General features: G+C 43.5%; 1 protein-coding gene and 1 pseudogene across 5 annotated transcripts in view; one reads left to right on the top strand and one right to left on the bottom strand.

Moving 5' to 3' along the window:
- Positions 1 to 18841, top strand: part of ART3 (ADP-ribosyltransferase 3 (inactive)) — a 109984-nt gene that overhangs the window by 50257 nt on the left and 40886 nt on the right. The gene's annotated exons all lie outside the window — the stretch shown is intronic.
- LOC308252940 (large ribosomal subunit protein uL15-like) lies at positions 9614 to 10041 on the bottom strand (annotated as a pseudogene). Its single transcript has one exon. The product of its transcript is annotated as a large ribosomal subunit protein uL15-like (transcript).

Here is an 18841-nt window from a genome sequence, read left to right as displayed (position 1 = left end):
GGGTTGTACAAAACAGCTTCAACATCACCATAAACTTCAGAGAAATCTTTTTTCTCACAACAATGGCAGCTCTGTGCATGGCCTTAAGTTGGCTGCCTGGAAAATGACCTCCATCAACAACTGCCCAGTCAATGTGGATGTTAATGTTAATTTTCCAAGTTGAGAAACAGCATGCCTATTGTTAGGTGATAAAAACATGTGAGAGATTAGCAGTGAGCAACTTTATAAACAGCTAATTGAAGGAAGCTTAATTCAATAAGAAGAGGGAAACTTGTGTGGTAGCTTCACTTAGCTTCACTTATCATTAGTTTATTACCTCTGCTACTTAAGCTGGAAAATGGGGGAAAATAGATCTGGCTGATATTATTTGAGAGCTAATTAGAAAGAGAGTAAATGCAAAAAGGATCTTGCCTGGAGAGATGTGTCCTGCATGTGAATGTTAGAGGAGCTATGTACGTAAGGTATGAAGCTACATTGCATTGTATGTTTTTTTTAATAGAATAAGTAAAATGTCCATTTACATGGAACATTTCAGTCCCATGGCTTGCCAGTATGAAGTAAGGGTTAACTAAATGGAATGTTTTAAATAGGAGATATAATTAGGAATGTGAAAAAATATGATTGGAAAGACATTTTTTGGTTATAAATATTACATTATCTTTATACTTACAATGACTTTCTTTTGGATTCAAGACAAGAACAACTCTTTTAAATATTTAGATAGGCTGTATATTATTTTGTACATTATGATAAGTGCTATTTTTCTTTTTAATAAAAAGCCAAGAAAACATCCTCATTTTCCTATTTCTAAGATTTTCCTAACTTCCTGATTCCACTTTAGAATCATATAAAACCTATCTTACTTTCTCTATTTTTTGCTTTCTTATTCTGCTTTTAATGTGTGGGTAGATAAGCAGTAAGAGGTGTGGTCAGGGAAATGTGGCTCTTCCTCAGCTCTGGTTTCCTATCTCTCACCTTGCCTCTTTACCAGTTGGGGGCTGGGTAACAGGAAGGGTGGTGGGGACCATAGTAATTGCCATTGTTTGTTTGGATGCCTGCCACGTGCCAGGTGTTGTGCATAGTGTCTCACGGGTTCTCAAAATAATTCTGTAAGCAAGAGAACCGCTGTTCTCTTTTTAAACAAGAACATGGGGCTTCAAGAGATTATGTAACTCTTTCCCCAAATCATTGAACACATTTAGTAAGTAGCAGAGTCAGGGGACAGCAGCAGAAAAAGCACACTGGAGTTCCTGTTGTTTTTGTGATTAAAATGGCGGGCCGAAAGGCCACCTCAGAGGTCTGACTGTATAACTCCCAGACCCATGGCTCCCTGGAAAATAGAAAACTCAAAATAAGATTGGAGTAACTTGGAATAAATAGAATCTGAGTGTCCTGGTGAGAAAGCAATTAGGAAAGCTTTAGAAAATCCAGAGCCCCATTTAATTTATATGTCATTGAATACCAGGAGAATGATGAATGTGAGACTTCTTAAAACTTAATCTTTTTTAGTAATGTTTACCCTCTATTTTCCCATCATGACTAGCAGTAGTAAACCATAGAAAACTTAAGAATAACTGATGCTTATTCCAGTGATAGAGAAAAAGGGAAGAAGCCTGTGTTCTTTCTACAATTTGGTGGGGTGGACAGAAACTTTGGTCTGAGGCAACAGTAGGCAGCCAGCATGTTGATTCTGTCCCTGGGAATTTATACCAGATAGGGCCTTAGGTCCTCCCAGAGGAAACAGGGAAGGATAGAGGAGGAGGAAAGGCAGCTGCTGGAGGTCATCAGTGACAGTGCTGCTCCCTTAATCCCATCCCTCCATCCCACTGCCTTCTCCTTTTCTCTAGCCTGTATTCTATCTAAATCAGTACATTCTACATTCTAAACAATAGCCGTAGCCCTGGATGGTGTTTATAAGTGGTTAGAGCATTGACCTGTGCACCAAAGGGTCACGGGTTCGATTCCTGGGCAAGGACACATACTTGGGTTTGTGGGTTTACTCTCTACCCCCTGTCGGGGCACGTGTGAGAGGCAACCGGTCCATGTGTCTCTCTCATGACACATCAATATTTTCTCTCTCCCTCCTTGCTCTCTCTCTCTTCCTCTCTCCCTCCCCTTCTCCTTGACCCTCCCTCTTTCCATCCCTCCCTCCTATCCACTCTCTCTGAAAAACAATAGAAAAAATATCCTCAGGTGAAAATTAACAAAACAAAAAACAAATAAACAGTAGCCCTACTTGCTACTTCTCTCCTCATCCCAAGCCCCTTCTCTTCCAGAACCCTTGAAGTTTGATTTTACATATTTTGAAGAATGTCAGGGATCAGCCCAGTTAGTAGATGGAATCTGTGAGAGTTAAACTAGTAGAGGGAGACTTCTATTTATACCTGTGGTGTCTTCCCAAATTCTGAAGAATGTGTTGAGTCCAGAGCTGAGTCAGGAAATCCAGAGAGACATGTAAACGTATTGCCACAAGTGGGGACTCCAGAAATAAATAGTTCTCAAATTCAGGGATTCAGGAGTTAGGGAAAAAGAAAAGAGAAGCAGTTTTAGAGTAAGAGAGGAGTGGGCCTGGGAATTGACAGGAATCAACATTATGGGTTAACAGATAAAGTAATGGGGCGTTGGATGTGTTTAGATAGACTAGGAAAGAGGCAGAGTTCCTATCAGGTTGGGCACAGAGTCAATAAGCAAAAGAGATGTATTGCTGACATCTCAAGTTGAGGCCCATAATACATTTCTCCATAGAAAAATAATATGCATTAGGTTACATTTCTAGGCTAGCCTGCTGAAATAGAGTTAACTCAGAGAGAGCTTGAACTATAGACTTTGTCATGAAAAAGGTCATCTTGGTAGAAAATAACGGGCCTTTAAATGAACTTTTGAATTAGGTCCCCTTGATATGTGGGGAAATACCTGTAAATTAGAATAAAAGTTAGCCAAACTTTGGGATCTTATCATGGCTTACAGATATTCATTAAAAAAGAATTTACTCTAGAGAGAAACCAAGATGGCAGCATAGGTGAAAATCTAAACTACTGCCTCGCCCAACAATTTCAAAACTACAGCTAAAAGACAGAATGGACATCATCCAGAACCACAGGAAAGCTGGCTGAGTGGAAATTCTACAACTAGAAGGAAAGAGAGGGGCACACGGAGACTCAGAGGAGCTGCAAAAGGCTGAGATATGGAGACGTGCGCGGAGAGGACAGGTGGCTGAGTGCCTGGCTAGCTTTCTCTAGTGGGAGAGAGACGGAAACTCCCGACTGCACTGAACCCCAGTTCCAACTGCACTGAACCCCAGTTCCGGGCGAGACCCTGGGGTCCCAGACTCATACGGGGGGAGTCTGGACTGTTGGGAAAAGAGAAGAGTGCATGGAAACTCAGGGGAGCCATGAAAGGCAGAGGTCTAAAGGCGCGTGCGCAAGTGCGCGCAAAGAGGACTGACTGCTGAGTGTGCCGCTGGCTTTCTCTAGCAGGAGGAAGACTGAAGCTCCCAACTGTGCTGAACTCCAGTTCTGGGTGAGAATCTGGGAATCCAGATTCATTGGGGGAGAAACTGGACTGTCTGGCAGTGGGCTAAACTCAAGGGCGGCTTTCTCTCAGAGGTGCTTGCAGCGATTACCGAGGGACACTGAGACCCAGCAGGGCTGACGGGAAGCCGAGGCTGTCTGCTCAGCCCTGAGACTCCACCCCATCCAAGCTGAGCATAGAGGCTTTTGCAGTATTGCAAATCTTGTCTCATAAGGCTGTCTCCAGCACAGAAGTTCTCCCATTGTAGACACAGCTGATCCTCACAGCCAATTGGCCTGGAGGTCAATTCCTCCCAATGATACCAACAACAATCAGACTTAACTACAACAAAGCTGTACATACAGTCCACAAAGGGATGCACCAAGAGTGTCCACCTCAGGTAACTGGGGAGGCTGAGCCACTGGGCCATATAGGACACCTAGCACACAAAGCTACTCTACCAACTCAGGGAAACAACCAAAATGCAGAGACAAAGAAACAGATCACAAACGAAAGAAATGGAGGAAAGCAAACTACTGGATATAGAGTTCAAAACCACGGTTATATGGTTTTTCAAGAATTTCCTAGAAAAGGCCGATAAATTTAGCGAGACCCTCGAGGATATGAAAAAGGACCAACTAAAAATTAAACATAACACTGACTGAAATAAAAAATATTATACAGAGACCTAACAGCAGACTAGAGGAACGCAAGAATCAAGTCAAAGATTTGAAATACCAAGAAGCAAAAAACACTCAACCGGAAAAAGCAAAAAGAAACAAGAATCCAAAAATATGAAGATAGTGTAAGGAGCCTCTGGGACAACTTCAAGCATACCAACATCCGAATTATGGGGGTGCCAGAAGAAGAGAGAGAGCAAGATACTGAAAACCTATTTGAAGAAATAATGACAGAAAACTTCCCCCACCTGGTGAAAGAAATAGACTTACAAGTCCAGGAAGCGCACAGAACCCCAAACACAAGGAATCCAAAGAGGACCACACCAAGACACATCATAATTAAAATGCCAAGAGCAAAAGACAAAGAGATAATATTAAAAGCAGCAAGAGAAACACAATTCATTACCTACAAGGGAGCACCCATATGATTGTCAGCTGATTTCTCAACAGAAACTATACAGGCCAGACGGGAGTGGCAAGAAATATTCAAAGTGATGAATAGCAAGAACCTACAACCAAGATTACTCTACCCAGCAAAGCTACCATTCAGAATTGAAGGTAAGATAAAGAGCTTCACAGATAAGAAAAAGCTAAAGGAGTTCATCACCACCAAACCAGTATTATATGAAATGCTGAAAGGTATTCTTTAACAAGAGAAAGAAGAAAAAGGTAAAGATAAAAATTATGAACAACAAATACATATCTATCAACAAGTGAATCTAAAAATCAAGTGAATAAAAAATCTGATGAACAGAATGGACTGGTGAATATAATAGAATCAGGGGCATAGAAAGGGAGTGGACTGACAATTCTCAGGGGGAAAGGGGTGTGGGGGGTGCGGGAAGAGCCTGGACAAAGGTCGTACACCTATGGATGAGGACAGTGGGGGGGAGATAAGGGCAGAGGGTGGGGTGGGAACCAGGTGGAGGGGAGCTATGGGGGGGAAAAAGAGGAACAATTGTAATAATCTGAACAATAAAGATTTATTAAATTAAAAAAATAATGTTAGAACTGAAAAGCAGTAAAAGTAAATAAATAAATAAATAAATAAATAAATAAATAAATAAATAAAGTTGGCAGTATTTGAGAAAGAAAAAAAAAGAATTTACTCTTGAACATTGATAGCAGCACAGTTTGGTTTTTATCTGTAATATTCGAAGCTCTGCTGCCGCATTATTTTTTTCTCTTCAGAGGCTTCTCATGGCCTGCTGACTTCTGTAGATAGCTGTGCTGGAAGCTAGGGAGTCCCAACTGAGTTGGTCAGAGAAGAAACCTTTATTTATAAAGTGCTAATTGCTCATAACTGCCAGGTGCAGTTTGTACAATAAGATTAAGTAGAATCAGACTTCATTTAGAATTTAGCCAAGAAGTTCTGCGATCACTTTCATGAATGTTTTGGTTACCGTGAATGCCTTTTTCATCTTACTATCAAGATTACCTGTTTTGTTTATTTTTTAAAACCCAAATTGATAACCATTATAACAATGGCTTTGTATTGTTTAAATATTATTTGGGTTTGTATTCTTTAAAATTGAAGAAAGATTATGATGTGTGAAATACTGTGGATAGGAGCTTTGGGACTCTGAATGAGTTTCCAGATAATATAGAGACTGAACCTGAGCTTCCTATAACTGCCACCAGGTTTATATTGCTCTAAAGAAAGATTCTGTCTTTGAGTGATATAGAAAGTTGATAAAATGCATGTATTAGCAGTTACTGACTCAGTAAACTTTAAAATTCTAGGAATCAATCATTGCTGATGCATTTGTATAGAGAAATTCATTTCTATCTTTCTGTTACCTTGGGCAAAAAAGAGAGAAAAGAAACTAATTATTTAAAAGGTGAGAAAAAGAACAGGAATTTCCTATACACACACACACACACACACACACACACACACACACACACACACTCACTACAAACACAGTAAGCATGTAGTCTTTTTGCAGAAGAAACTTATGTTTGTCTTTTTCCATAGTTAGGGCATTTCCCCCTATGTTTTGAATTAAATTTGTAAGTGGCTTTTTTTTCTGTTGCCTTTGGATTCATGGTGCAGGGGAAGAATCTAAAGGCAGGTATTCGCTTTGGAAAGTCCAAAGGCATAAGTTCTTTTAGTTTTCTTACTGTCTTCCCTTCCTTTCTCTTGCTTTTTTTTTCTTTATTATTTTTCTCTCTCCATTCTTACTTTTCTTTCGTTCTTTTTATTGATGCTTTATTAATGTTGCATAGAGATCCTACATATCATAATTTTCACTTATAAATACAAATGTAAATAAGAACAAACTACTTTCAAGTAATTAAAAATACTTTAACCAAATGTTGATGGACTTATTCTCAATTAAGTATGTAGTTTGAAACAAATCTAAAGTTACAATTGACTAAAATTTATGATTAAATCATATTCTCCCATAATACAATCATTTATCAAAGAAAAATAACACCCAATAATAGTTAAATCCATTAAGAAAATTTTAGCATTTATAACTGCAATATGTTCTTTTTACTTCACTTACTGTCCTCATTCTTAGTACTTATTTATTTTCACACTAGAGGAGAAGGACATACTGAGCCTGGTTCTCTTTTATTATTTTTTAAAATTTTATTAAGTTTATTGGGGTGACATTGGTTAATAGGATCATTTAGATTTCAAGTATATGATACAAAATCTGTGTAATAGAGCCTGGTTCTTCTGAACTGTGATCAGGGGCATAATTATCTGAGGTTACCCTGAAGATTTCTTCAGAGCCATTAGTCATTCCTAAAATTACTCTAGCCAATGCTTTTTCCTTTCTGGAAATGTCATTCATCACGTTATTCCCTCCAATCCCAAGCTCTCCATTCTCTGTAACACTTCTCAGGTGCTTCTAAAGCTTTGGAGAAATCATCCTACTCCTAGGCTTGAAGTAAATTAGGTCATTTCACAATCCTTACTACAGGCCACAAAGTGATTATTGAGTAGTTAATTATCCTAATTTGAAAAAAAAGAAAACAGGTACAAAAAAGAGATGAAGTGATTTATTAACAATCCCTGACATTTGTTTAGCACCTTGATTTTATGGGTTACAATGTATCATGCAATCTGATGTGCAAAATACAGTTTTGTGAAGTAGGCAGGGCAGATATCCTTTTACAAATGAAGACATGGAAGCTCAGACATGAGTCACTTGCCTAGAGTGTCACAAATAGAAACTGGTGTCATTAGCTCTAGTCAGTTTGGCTCAGTGGATAGAGCGTCGGCCTGCAGACTGAAGAATCTTGGGTTTGATTCCAGTCAAGGGCATGTACCTCGTTTGCAGGCTCAACCTGGTCAGGGTGCATACAGGAGGCAACCAATCGATGTGTCTCTTTTTCTGTCTCTCCTCCTTCCTTCCATTATCTCTAAAAATCAATGAAAAAATATCCTTGGGTAAGAATTAACAATAACAAAAAGAAACTGGTGTCATTAGAACTTGAACTCAGATCCTTTGATTTCTAGCCCACAGCACCTCTCCTTGTCACACCACAGTGGCTCTTAATAAATTGAGCATGTGAGGAGCAGTGCATCCATCTTTAACACCATGCACTAAAACTTGACTCAGTATACATTATGTAAATGCCTTGAAGTCTGAGGAAAATGAATACTGTTGCCTTGGAAGCACAGTCTGTGTATCATTTTCAGTGGTGTTCTATGTAGTCCTAATGATCTTGATAAATGATAACTAGTATGTGAATAATTCTATAATTTCCATAATTATAAACACAGGTATAGATGATAATAGATTGGAGACAAGCTACAGGACAGTATGTTGGTATTAAAATAGTTCCAATGGGAATGTACATTATTCAACTTTCAGAAACCCATCCTATATAATAAAGAGCTAATATGCTAATTAGACTGAACAGCAGAACAACCGTCTGGATGACCTTCCGGATTGCACAGATTTCATGCATCAGGCCTCTAGTATTAAATAACAACCTTGGTTAAAATATCAATACAAAATGGATTTTAAGATCCTGATTTTCTATAATACATTTTCAAATTTTCTTTTTTTTTTTTTACTAAGAGTAAACAAATTTTAATAAATGTTTTCCATTTTACTTAGTCCCCATATCCTCAAGTAGGTGCCTTCACCTAAATTTAAAGAAAATTGGACTAAGTCACACAGCTGTTAAGTTTAGATCTATATTTGAGACTATACATTTTGTACATCAGTGTCAGTAAAGATTCAAACATTTAATCGTCTTTTAATCCTTTCTTTAAAAAACCCTCACCAGAGTATTTTTTTTCCCATTGATTTTTAGAGTGTAAAAGAGGGAAGGAAATATTAATGAGACACATCATTTGGTTGCCTCCTGCACGTGCCCCATCCAACCAGAGCTGGCAATCAAACCTGCAACCCAGGTACTCAGGCTGACACTCTAACCACTGTATACCACCAGCCAGTACACATCTTGCAGTTCTTTATCTACTGAACACCTGTTTTAGATTCATGGCCTTAGCTTTTATAAGTCCTCAGGAAGACACTAAGTCTGTCATGACAGATTTGTCCTACAGAAACACATGGTTTCCAGCCCATGTACTATCCCATAGAGCAGCACTAAAGGAAATAATTCTCCACCAAACCAAACCTAGTAGCTGAGTTTTAGTAGGCTTGAGTGCTATCTTAATTTGGCCAGGATTCTAGACTGCCAAGTTTTTTTTGAGTCAGAACTTCAAAATCTTTGAAAGAACTTTGAACACTGGAGCAAATTATAATTTACCCCTGGGATCAATGAGGATCCTGTCTGCACACAAGCATTGGTCATAAGTTTTTTGCAGGATATACAAAGCCAGTTTCTGGAACTTTAGGATAACCCAAAAGTCTCTACTAGATACACAGCATCTTAGATTTTTATGATAAGCCCTGGTGTGTTTAAAATTCAGATTGCTGAGGCCCATCTCAAGATTTTGATTATGACTAGAATAATTTAGTCCAAAGTCCAAGATGAGGGAGCCAGGAGGAAAAATCTTAGGCTCGGGAATTATGTCCTGAAGAACAGCCTCAATCCTATCACTCCTCTTTGCCCCATCAAAATAGAGTCCTCCCCTTTTGAGGAACAGCTGAGGACACACTCTACCACTCATTGTGAATTCTGAGTATACAATGCAAACAGATCTTTCAACTATTTAATATTTATCTACACACACACATCACCAACAGACATTATTCTCACTTTATAAATGAAAAGTTCAAGTCAGGTAACGGCCCAAAGGCCTGCTATCTCTTGCATACTTTCTCAGGGGAGTTTGCAGAGGACTCCATGCCCTGATACCCTAATTCCTAGAACTCGTTAGGGAGGTTTTTGAAGCACATGTAGGGAAGTAGAGGTGTCAAAGGACCTACACTCTGCCCAGAAGACAAAAGCTCTTGTGGACCTTTTAATGAACTTCCCTCCATGTAGCATCAAGCTACCAGGACACAGGCCCCACCAACACCCTTCATCTTCTCAGCTCTTCTGCTGAAGAATTTGGCCTTCACGATGACAGGCTGCTTTGGGAGCTTTGCCTTCCCCAGAACTTTGTAGTAGCTCGATTGCAGAACATCATTGATGGGGGCAGCTCCAGTCTTGTTTTTGGCAGCATTTACCCATGTCTGCTCACTGACCAGGGTCACAGTTTATCAAGGTTGACAGTTGGGCAGAAGCTCTGGTTCCTCTTTAAGTGGTAATACCTCATACCAACTTTCCCAAAGTAACTTGGGTGATATCTGTCAATGATCCTGTGATGATGCAAGCCACCAGCATCCCTGGTGCTTCCTGTGCTTGCCTAAGCGGCTGTGGCCATGCTAATGTGGCCTCGAAGTTTCCTGGTCTTCCTCGGTCTGGATGGCATGTCGGTGGCCGAGATGCAAGAGCCAAATTTTCTTGATTAAAAATTTGTAATGATTTGTTTTAGCTGTCTCAAACTTTTTCTACTATATAAAATTGGTATTGCTCTTCGAAAATCAACATCTTGTGAGTTAACCTCCTTTTAAACATAATTTGCTGGTTAGAAGGCCTTCACTATGTGTGTGATCTTACTGAAGAATTTTTGAATTGATGGAGTGATAGTCAAGAAATCTGTGAATTATTGCTTAGACAATCAGAACCTATTTTCCTATAAATGCTAAAATGATGATGAAGATTGTTAAACTTGAGAGGTCTCTCCAGAGCAGGAACCTTGATGGATTTATCTTCTGTCTCCTCTCTCCTCCTGTTTGCCTTGCATAACATAAAGTCTTTTTATCCATTCTATAAACATATATATTTTTTATTGAGGTATACCTCAATAACATACAACATTATGTTGTATGTAATTGACATACAACATTACATTAGTTTCAGGGGTACAGCATAATTCAGTATTTGTATATATTATGAAATGATCACTACAGTAAGTCTGGTTACCATTTGACGCCACCATATATAGTTACAGATTTTTTTTTCTTGTAAGAACTTTTAAAAAACTATTTATTTCTTTGAGAGAGACAAACGTCAAGTAATTCCACTTATTTATGCATTCATTGGTTGATTTTATTCATTGATTTTTTAGAGAAAGGAGAAAGGGATACACACACACACACACACACACACACACACACGCTAGAGGTCCGGTGCACGAAATTCGTGCACAGGGGTATGTGTCCCTCAGCCCAGCCTGCACCCTCTCCAATATGGGACCCCTTGAGGGATGTCCGACTGCCCATTTAGGCCCAATCCTACCTGGATCGGGCCTAAATGGGCAGTCAGACATCTGTCTCACAATCCAGGACTGCTGGCTCTCAACTGCGCTCCTGCCTGCCTTTCTGATTGCCCCTAACTGCTTCTGCCTGCCAGCCTGATCACCCCCTTACCACTCCCCTGCCAACCTGATTGATGTCTAACTGCTCCCTGCCAGCCTGTTTGCCCCTAACTGCCCTCCCCTGCAGGCCTGGTCACCCCTAACTGCCCTCCCCTGCAGGCCTGGTCACCCCTAACTGCTCTCCCCTGCAGGCCTGGGTCCCCCCCAACTGCCCTTCCCTGCAGGCCCGGTCGCTCCCAACTTCCCTCCTCTGCTGGCCTGGTCACCCCTAACTGCCCTCCCCTGCAGGCTTGATTGCCCACAACTGCCCTCCCTTGCAGACCTGCTCCTTCCCAACTGCCCTTCCCTGCTGGCCATCTTGTGGTGGCCATCTTGTGTCCACAAAGGGGCAGTCATCTTTGACCACATGGGGGCAGCCATCTTGTGTGTTGGAGTGATGGTCAATCTGCATATTACTCTTTTATTAGATAGGATAGAGGCCTGGTGCACGGGTGGGGGCCAGCTGGTTTGCCCTGAAGGTTGTCCCGGATCAGGGTGGGGGTTCCCTTTGGGCATGGGATGGCCTGGGTAAGAGGCCTGTTGTGGTTTGCAGACCGGCCACGCCCCCTGGCAACCCAAGTGGAGGCCCTGGGATCTGGGATTTATTTATCTTCTATAATTGAAACTTCGTAGCTTTGAAGCCAAGCCTCCTGCTCACTCTGTGGCCACAGCCATTTTTGTTGGGATTTATTCATCTTCTATAATTGAAACTTTGTAGCAGAGGCCAAGGCAGGCCAGGGCTGCAGGAGCTTGGCTTCCTCCATCACCAGGGGCAACTCAAGCCTCCTGCTCTCTCCAGCTCTGTGCTGCCATGGCTGCCGCCATTTTTGTTGGGATTTATTTATCTTCTCTAATTGAAACTTTGTAGTCTTGAGTGTAGGCCTGGGCTGGCCAGGGTGGCAGGGAAGCTTGGCTTCCTCCATTGCCTAGGAAACCCAAGCCTCCTGCTTGCTGCAGATCCGTGGCCGCAGCCATCTTGTTTGGGTTAATTTGCATACTTGCTCCTGATTGGCTGGTGGGCGTGGCTTGTGGGTGTAGCAGAGTGATGGTTGATTTGCACATTACTCTTTTATTAGATAAGATAAAAGCCTAGGTCGCCCTCACACCCTCACGTTATCACAAGATGGCCAGCCCATGTCATCACAAGATGGCAACCACAAGATGGCTGGCAGGGGAGGTCAGTTGGGGGTGAACAGGCCAGCAAGGAAGGGAGTTGGGGGCAACCAGGCCTGCAGGGGAGGGAAGTTGGGGCGGGGGGTGGAATGAGGCCTGCATGGGAGGGCAGTTACAGGTGACCAGGCCGGCAGGGGAGGGCAGTTGGGGGTGACCGGGCCAGCAGGGGAGGGCAGTTGGGGGCCATCAGGCTGGCAGGGGAGGTCAATTGGGGATGAGATCAGGCCGGCAGGGGAGGGCAGTTGGGGGCGATCGGGCCAGCAGGGGAAGGCAGTTGGGGGTGATCGGGCCGGCAGGGGGGCGGTTAGGTGTCAATTAGGCCGGCAGGGGAGTGGTTAGGGGGCGATCAGGCTGGCAGGCAGAAGCAGTTAGGGGCATTCAGGCAGGCAGGCAGGCAAGTGGTTAGGAGCCAGCAGTCCCGGATTGTGAGAGGTATGTCCCAGATTGGAGAGGGTGCAGGCTGGGCTGAGGGAGACACCCCCATGCATGAATTTCATGCACCTACCGGGCCTCTAGTGTATATATATCTATACTAATAAAAGAGAAACATGCAAATTAACCATCACTCTGCTACACCAAGCCACGCCCACCAGCCAAAAAAATGGCAGCGGCCACGAAGCTGGAGCAAGCAGGAGGCTTGGGTTGCCCCTGGTGATGGAGGAAGCCAAGCTTCCCGCCTGCCCTGGCTGGCCCTGGCCTCCACTCAAGGCCACAAAGTTTCAATTATAGAAGATAAATAAATCCTAGATATTTGCTTCCAGCCGGCCCTGGCCTTCGCTCAAGGAGGCGCTGAAAAAGAAAAAAAAAGAAAAAGAAAAAAAGGAGGGGCTGGGACCTTGGGTCGCCAGGAGGTGATCAGGTCAGGATGGGACAGCAGGGGCCATTGGGGATATGCAGACCAGCAGGGGTGCCAGTGGGGGTGAGCAGGCCGTCGGTGGGGGTCAATTGGAGGTGATCAGGACAGCAGGGGTGGGGCAGTTTAGAGTGAGCAGGCCAGCAGGGGGCAGTTGGGGGTTAGCAGGCCAGTGGGGAGGGAAAGTGGGGGCGAGCAGGCCAGCAGGGGGGGGCAGTTGGGGACAAGCAGGCCAGCAGGGGGGGGCAGTTGGGGGCGAGCAGGCCGGCAGGCAGAGTGGTTAGGGGCAATCAGGCAGGCAGGTGAGCGGCTGGAGCCAGCAGTCCCGGATTGTGAGAGGGATGTCCGACTGCCAGTTTAGACCCGATCCCTGTAAACCAACAGTAGGACATCCTTCAAGGGGTCCCAGATTGGAGAGGGTGCAGGCTGGGCTGAGGAACACCCCCCTTGTGCACGAATTTAGTGCACCATGTGTGTGTGTATATCCTATCTAATAAAAGAGTAATATGCAAATTGACTGTGCCTCTGCTATACCCACAATCCACGCCCACCAGCCATTCAGGAGCAAGTATGCAAATTAACCCAGCCAAGATAGCTGCGGCCGTGGAGCAAGCAGGAGGCTTGGGTTTCCTAGGCAATGGAGGAAGCCAAACTTCCCGCACACCCTGGCCGGCCCAGGCCTCCAGTCAAGGCTACAAAGTTTCAATTATTCTATCTAATAAAAGAGCAATATGCAAATTAACTATCACTCCGCTGCACCCACAAGCCATGCCCACCAGCCATGCCCACCAGCCAATCAAAAGTGAGTATGCAAATTAACCCAATCAAGATGGCTGCGACCACAGAGAGCAGGAGGGAGGCTTGGGTTTCCCCTGCGATGGAGGAAGCCCAGCTTTCTGCACACCCTGGCTGGCCCACTCCTGGCTACAAAGCTTCAATTATAGAAGGTAAATAAATCCCAACAAAAATGGCAGCAGCCACGGAGCTGGAGAGAGCAGGAGGCTAGGGTTGCCCATGGCGATGGAGGAAGCCAAGCTTCTGAAGCCCTGGCCTGCCTTGGCCTCCACTACAAAGTTTCAATTATAGAAGATAAATAAATCCCAACAGAAATGGTTGCCCCCACGGTGCGAGCAGAAGGCTTGGCTCTGCTCCAGGCTACAAAGTTTCAATTGTAGAAGATAAATAAATCCCAGATACCAGGGCCTCTGCTTGGGTCGCTGGGGGGCATGGCCGGCCTGCAAACCACCACAGGCCCCTCACCCAGGCCACCCCATGCTCCAAGGGAACCCCCACTCGAATCTGGGACACCCTTCAGGGCAGACCAGCCAGCCCCCACCCGTACACCAGGCCTCTATCCTATCTAATAAAAGCGTAATATGCAGATAGACCATCACTCTAACACACAAGATGGCAGCCCCCAGGTGGTCAAAGATCCTGCCCCTTTGTGGACACAAGATGGCCACCACAAGATGGCCAGCAGGGGAGGGCAGTTGGGAGGGACCAGGCCTGCAAGGGAGGGCAGTTGGGGGTGATCAAGCCTGCAGGGGAGGGCAGTTAGGGGTGACCAGGCCTGCAAGGAGGGCAGTTACGGGCAAACAGGCTGGCAGGGGAGCAGATAGGCATCAATCAGGCTAACAGGGGAGTGGTTAGGGGGTGATCAGGCTGGCAGGCAGAAGCGATTAGGGGCAATCAGTAAGGCAGGCAGGCAAGCAGTTGGGAGCCAGCAGTCCTGGATTGTGAGAGGGATCCTAGATTGGAGAGGGTGCAGGCTGGCCTGAGGGACACACACACACACCCATGCACAAATTTCATACACCAGGCTGAGAGAGAGAGAGAGAGAGAGAGAGAGAGAGAGAGAGAGAGAGAGAGAGAGAGAGAGAGGAGAGAGAGAGGAGAGAGAGAGAGAGAGAGAGAAACATTGACATGAGATACATTGATCAGCTGCCTTTTATTCTCACACCAACCATAGATGGAACCCACAACCCACAACCTGGGTATGTGTCCTGACTGGGAATCAAGCCATGACCTTCTAGTGCATGGGACAGTGCTCCAACTGAGTCACACAGTGAGGGATCACTGGTTGATTCTTTTATGTGCCCTGATTGGGGATGGAACCCATAACCTTGGTGTATTGGGACAACGCTCTAACCAACTGAGCTACCTGGGCAGGGCTCTTGTGAGAACTTCTAAGATCTGCTCTCTTGGCAACTTTCAAAGAGGTAGTACATTACATCTCCATGACTTATTTATTTTATAACTGGAAGTTTGTACCTTTTGACTCCCTTCACTCATTTTGTGCCCCCACTCCAGGCCTCTGACAACCACTAGTCTGTTCTCTATCTCTGAGCTTGGTGGTTTTTTATTTTTTTAAAGATTTCATATATAAGTGAGATCAAGTAGTCTTACTATTTTTATGTAATTCTTGATTTACAAAATGTAATTAATTTTAAAGTACCTAAAATTCAACCCTAAGAATACTTAACCATTATATATTAGTAGCATTCTTCAGAGTTGTTACCACAACTTTCTTCTCTCCTTCCTTTCTATTTCTGGCCACTAGCCACTGCAGATCTGTACCCAAATCTATTCTAGGGCAAGGAAGAATAAATTGGGAGTTATGATTTCAGGAAAATCTGGTATTTGTATTGGACAATGCAGGGGAGGCCTAAAGAAATGGGAAACCTCAGTATCTCATGCAGTGCTGCTGGATATGAAAAGGGAATCTTTCTGGTTAGTGAAAGTTTGTCCATGCTAAGATGGTATGTAAAGTATCTATCCTATATAATAAAAGCCTAATATGCTAAGTGTCCGGTCATCCGGTTGGCCATTCAACCAATCAAAGCATAATATGCTAATGATATGCTAAGTGTGCTCAACCACTTGCTATGACATGCACTGACCACCAGGGGGCAGACGGTCGGTTGACCAGTCGCTATGATGAGCACTGATCACGAGGGGGCAGACACTCCAACCGGTAGGTTAGCTTGCTGCTGGAGTCCAGCCGATCAGGACTGAGCGAGACGGGCCAGACATGCCCTGGAGCCCTCCCGCAGCCCCTCCCCGGCTGGCCAACCTCCCATGTCTCTTTCTGGCCCCGATCGTGCACCAGTGGGGTCCCTTGGCCTGGCCTGCGCCCTCTCGCAACCTGGAACCCCTCGGGGGATGTCGGAGAGCTGGTTTTGGCCCGATCCCGCAGGCCAGGCCGAGGGACCCCACTGGTGCACAAATTTGTGCACTAGGGCTCTAGTATATATATAAAAGGCTATGTGTCTGTCCAACTAGTAGCTATGATGCACACTGACCACCAGGGGACAGATGCTCAATGCAGGAGCTGCCATGACATGCACTGGCCATCCTATATAATAAAAGGGTAACATGCAAATCGACCAAACGGTGGAACAACTGGTCATTATCATGTGCATTGACCACCAGGGGTCAGATGCTCAATGAAGGAGCTGCCCCCTGGTGATCAGTGTCCCTCTCCACAGGGGGAGCGTTGCTCAGCCACGAGCTGGGCTCACAGCTGGCAAGTACAGAGGCCTGCCTCCGCGGCAGCGCTAAGGATGTTCGACTGTGGCTTAGGCCCTCTTTCCGCAGGATATCCCGAGGGCTCCTGGATTGTGAAAGGGTATAGGCCGGGCTGAGGGACCCTCCCCCCCGCCCCCGAGTGCATGAATGTTAAGCACCGTGCCTCTAGTTTAAAAATAAATGGCACCGTGGACCTGGTGCCGACAAACCAACACAGGCCCCACCACCACCCCGGAGCAACAGCCCACCAAATCGCAGCCAACGCTGCCAAGACCCCATGGCGTAAAATACAGCCCACAATCCAGCCCAGCCCAGAAACGGTCGCTGTGGTGCTGGGTAATGACATCACATAGCACCACCCAGCTTTCTCTCCCTAGCGACTAGCCTCCTTGCAGTTTCTTCGGCCCAGGAACATGACTTGCTTTATGCCCAGGTGCAAACATTTTACACTTTAACCAAATGTTTGTGAAGTATTTTTACTGCCTCATCTCATTTGATCCTCACAGAAATCCTGGAGTAGGTTATAGGAGACTCAGTAGGATCCTATATTCTTTTCATTAGCTGGAAAATGGAGATTTAGAAAGTTTAGAAACTTGATCCAACTGAAAAGAAGTAAGAAATGGTGTAACTTGAAAATGACTTCAGGTTTTCTCACTGCGCAGAATATAGTCAAACACTGCTGCAGTTAAATATTTTACCCTTTGTTCTCCCTGCTTGATCTATAATAATAATTTGCTTTGTGTTAACATTTACTGCTGTGTTGCTGACAATTATCTGAAAGAGAAATTGGGGTGCTTTACTGGGCTGGAAAAAGTTTAGCTAAATCAGAAAGCAGGTCTAATTAAGCAAGTTTATTCTATATCTATAAAAGGCTAAGTTGACCTGCGCATGCACGATACATATTAAGCTCTCACTGGTACCAATCGCATCCGTGTGTTTTGATCTGTCATTGTCGATTGTGAATTTGGTTGACACTTCTATTATAGAGAAAGGGCAAATAGTGATATTAAAATATTTCTTCTAATTCATTTCCTTTCAATGTGCATGAATCCGTGCACCGGTTCACTAGTATATAATAGTCAGTATGCTAAATGGTGCAGTAGGATTAAATCAGGGAGGAAACTTGAGTTATAGAGTCAAATATTTATTTCTAAATTTTATTAGTATTGTCATATAGTCTTCTTAAGTCTTTCATTGATAAATAAGAAGTCTTCACTCATTCTAATTCTACAGAAGTTTAGGAAGGAAGCCTCTTAAATAAAAAATCTTGATTAACTATCTTCCCCAGAGACAGTGTGAAACAGCTAGAATGTCTATAAATGTAAAAACAAACACACCAATCCCAATCACCCAGCAGCTGTGTTGAGACAGTACATCCGTTTGAAAGGTAATGTTTTCTTTTTTCCCCCCAGTTTTTAAAAGGAAGATTTATACAAGTTTTACTTAGTGCAATACACCTAAAAGGAAATCATAATACAATGAAAGATTTAAGTCAAGGCCTCAGAATTTCATATAAACACCAAGACCAAAATCCTAAAGTATTGGTATTGCATCTCAAATTTTTCCTATTAACTAAAAAAAAAAAAAAGCTTGCACTTACATGCTTTAGAAGTTATTAAATGAAACTGGAATTAACAAACATGCCAAATGTTTCACTTTTAGTTGTAGATACAGCTCCTATATTGAGTTTTACCAAAAAAAAGCATGTCTTTCAGCATCCTTACAGTGTTCAGGGTAATGAACAGTGATGTTTTTCTTTGGGAGCATAGAGTAAGGAGCAGGGTTTGGGACTGAGACTACAGAGATCTTTCCAGCCTATGTCTTGACAGGATAGTTCTTATTTTAAAAATATTATGGGTTCCTAGATTATCAGTCATAAACCAAATTCAGATAAGATTATTTTCAAAACATCACGACTACTCTAAAAATTAAAATACATTCTAAAAACAAATGATTTAAAAATTTTTTCACCATTTGATTATGGAATATGTTGGCCTCCATTCAAAAGATAATTTTAGAATTGACTTAAGGGTACTCATAATAATTGCCCTAATTAACTCTGCCATGTAAAATCACTGAATAAAAGAAGAAAAGAAACTGCCCCGTGTTTTTACCTTTCTACCACCTTCCCCTTCCTTTATCTCTCCCTGTAGTTGAACTTTTAATTTTACCCTGGCAAGAGAGGATGACTGAATATGCCACCTTAACAGTAACTTCCAGGTCTCTCTTCCAGTTATCTCCCAGTGAAGCAGTCTTTCC

This window comes from Plecotus auritus, assembly GCF_963455305.1.
Source record: "Plecotus auritus genome assembly, chromosome: 1".
NCBI lineage: Eukaryota > Metazoa > Chordata > Mammalia > Chiroptera > Vespertilionidae > Plecotus > Plecotus auritus.
Note: the sequence above shows the minus strand (reverse complement) of the source record. Positions and strands in the feature narration are given on the sequence as shown.